Source organism: Silene latifolia, chromosome 3 (genome assembly GCF_048544455.1).
Source record: "Silene latifolia isolate original U9 population chromosome 3, ASM4854445v1, whole genome shotgun sequence".
In the NCBI taxonomy this organism is placed as follows: Eukaryota; Viridiplantae; Streptophyta; class Magnoliopsida; order Caryophyllales; family Caryophyllaceae; genus Silene; species Silene latifolia.
The window spans coordinates 78,326,387-78,329,822 of record NC_133528.1 but is presented as its reverse complement, the minus strand read 5'-3'; the positions used below and the strand labels follow the sequence as shown (position 1 = coordinate 78,329,822).

The 3,436-nt window shown below is 40.9% G+C and overlaps 1 long non-coding RNA gene across 1 annotated transcript; it reads left to right on the top strand.

Moving 5' to 3' along the window:
• Positions 1-1,594: 1,594 nt before the first annotated feature.
• Positions 1,595-2,456, top strand: LOC141646145 (uncharacterized). Its single transcript, XR_012545380.1, has 2 exons — positions 1,595-1,793; positions 2,254-2,456. It is a non-coding gene; the product is annotated as an uncharacterized LOC141646145 (long non-coding RNA).
• The last annotated feature ends 980 nt before the right edge of the window (positions 2,457-3,436 follow it).

The window sequence follows — 3,436 nt, the reverse complement described above, 5'->3', positions numbered from 1 at the left end:
AGCTCACTTTGTTCCAATGAAAGATACATGGACTAAGGCACAATTGGCTATGGCCTATCGAAAGAATGTGCTTAAGTTACATGGAGTCCCTAAGGACATAGTGTCTGACAGAGATGCGAGGTTTATATCGAGGTTTTGGAAAGAGTTGCAGGAATCGTTGGGAACAACTTTGAAGATGAGTACAGCATTTCATCCTGCGACAGACGGGCAGACTGAGAGAACAATCAAGACTCTTGAGGATATGTTGCGAGCTTGTGTGATGGATTTTGGTGGTAGCTGGGACCAGAGGTTGGACTTAATAGAATTTTCTTACAATAACAGCTATCACACTAGTATTGGTATGGCACCGTTTGAGGCTTTGTATGGGAGAAGATGTAGGAGTCCAATCTGTTGGGACGATAGTCTTTGAGGCAAAGGGTTTTAGGACCAGAGATGGTGCATGAGATGGTGGAACAGATTAAGATGATCGGGGAACGGATGAGAGCAAAATCAGGATAGGCAAAAGAGTTATGCGAGATCTACATCGCCGGGACATAGAGTTTCAAGTTGGGGACAAGGTTCTTTTGAAAGTGTCTCCTATGCGTGGGGTTATGAGATTTGGGAAGAAAGGCAAGCTAAGTCAGAAGTTTATAGGGCCTTATGAGATCTTAGAGCGAGTTGGGGAAGTTGCATATCGCCTGGCTTTACCAGCTGCATTGGAGAGAGTGCATAATGTGTTTCATGTATCGCAGCTGCGAAAGTATGTGAGTAACCCGTCACATGTGTTAGAGGCCGAGAACTTAGAGCTAGATGAGTCCCTATCATATCTTGAGGTGCCTAAACAGATTCTAGACCGAAAGGTTAGAAAGACTAGGAGTGGTGAGACAGTTCTGCTCAAGATCCTTTGGTCTAACCACGAGACTGAGGAAGCTACATGGGAGCCAGAGGAGGCTATGAAAGAGCGTTACCCTTTCCTTTTTGATCAGGTATGTATGGTTACGGGGACGTAACCTTGTTTCTTTTAGGGGGGTAGGAGATGATCGCGAGCAGTTTTTGAGAGTTTTTATACCCCTTTTATGTGTTGTGTCGGTATGTTTGTCGGGATGAGTTGGGTTAGTAACATGTTTATGTTGAATTTTTGTTTAGTCGTTGAGTCGGGAATGTTATGGGAGTACCTTTGTTTAGTAGTGGTTTGAACTTCGGGGACGAAGTTCCTTTTAAGGAGGGAAGACTGTAATACTCCGTATTTATTAGTCTTGGGGTACTCTATCGAGTAGGCCTTACTCTGTCGAGTAAGGGTAAGTGGCGTTTTAGAAAAGTTTCTGACCTGTTGGGTACTCGATCGAGTAGCTGGGGTACTCGATCGAGTAGGGGGGTACTCGATCGATTAGCCTTGGGTACTCGATCGAGTAGCCGGTTTTACGGGGAGTTTTCTCGGGTTTTGTTAATTTTGCGGATTAGGTATATAAGCTTTGTCGTCATTGTTCTAAAACACTTTTGCAAAACCTAAATCACTGTTTAAGAGAGAAAGCAAGCAAGTTCTTCATTCTAATCGCATAATTAGCAATCCCCGGAGTTTGAAAGGTCAGTTCTTATCGTTGATTATACCGTTGAGTTCCTTGCGTCGAGGGTAAGATCTATGTACCCTTTTTATTGTATTTCCTCTGTTTTGGTTAAACCCTAATTTAGAGATTTGGGGGTTTTATGTGTAGTATGTGATTTGGTAGCCTTTATGTGTTAAATGATAGGAGGAGGGTTCATAGAGGAAGCCTTTTGATCCAGCAGTAGAGACCGTCTGATTGTGTGCTTACCAGGTAGGATTTCCTACTCAGTATTAGTCCCATAATGGGATATTGGTTGTTGTATTGTATTTGGTTGTTTGACATAATAATTGTATTGTGATTGTGGTTATGATCGTTGTTGATGGTTCGCGAGGCATGGCCTCGGCTGAGTGGGGTCACTTGCGGGAGTGGCTTCACGCCCTAGTTTCGCCTTCTGTGGAACCCGCCACAGAAGGGATGTGCACATTAATGGACAGGGTTATCGCTCACTATGTGGAGCGGGGATTTGGTGGGTACGGCTGCGGTCCCCCACTGGCAGGGCTGGTCCAGTGGACAGTCAGTGATTGAGACGGTTGGAATTGGTTGATTGTGTGTGTGTGACAGTTTAGCTGTCCGTTTATCTTATTGTTGGTATATATTGAATTGTGTGATTAGTACTGACCCCGGTGTTGTTTTGTAAACCTGCGGTGATCCATTCGGGGATGGTGAGCAGATATTGAGCAGGTATTGAGATGAGTACTGGGATAGCTGGGATGGCCACGACATGATGATAGGAGTCTTCCGCTGTAGTTTAATAGTTATTTACATTTCAGTTAGAACAGTCAGTTTGAGAACATGTATTGTACTTTCGGTTTGGTTTTGAGGATTGTAACTCTTCGCTAAGTATTTATAATTAAACGTTGTTTCTTCTTTGTCTATTTGATTATCATACCTCGGGCAACCGAGATGGTAATGTCTTCATACCTGACTGGTCCTGGTAAGGCACTTGGAGTATGGGGGTGTTACACATATTTCCCTCCCATTCAAACCGCCAAAAATATAAGATAACGAACGATAACCGTTGTCGAGTTCAAAAATTTTACAACGGTTTACTTAAGCAGAACCGTTGACAAAATTTCATCAATATAAATAGATAGTGGTTACATACCGTTGTCAACAGATGAATATTACAACGGTTTTGCATGCAATAAAGCCGTTGTTAAATTTTGACATTCAATTAAATAAGATAACGAAATAAACCGTTATCATATATAATATTTAACAACGGTTTTGGAACGATAAGACGTTGTCAATAGTAAACTACGACAACGGATTTGATACCGTTCTTAAGATTTAACAACGGTTCTTGATGTTATATAACGGTCGCTTGTTATTTGTACAACCGTTATATATATTTAACAATCGTCGTTACAATAACGGTCCCGTGTTTCTATTTAAAAACGGTAATTTGCATTATTTGACCGTTATTGGATGTCTTATTTGGCGTAGTGCATGCAACCATCTTCCATATTCTACCACATTTTGTCAACCAAAAAGGGAATGGGCACAAAAATTATCAAAATTTGAGTTCAAACATTGAAATGAAAGTCAAAAAGTTTGCAATTTGCATCAAAGAAAAGAGGAGTACAAAAATAAGAACTCATATGCTTCAAATATAAGCACCCTCGCTACAAATGGGGTGGCTTTGAAAATGTTCAAAAGAAAATGCAAAAAGTTGAAAGTTGTCAAGTATTGAAATGCCAAATATCAAAGAAATGGCAAAAAGAAAGTGTTCTCAAAATGTCAAATGCCACAAGAAATTGGGGGGAATAACAACATCAAAAGCAAACTCCCATATGAAACTCAAAATCTATTGATCTTTTTTTTCCATCGAATCCACTTTTGTGCATAGTAGA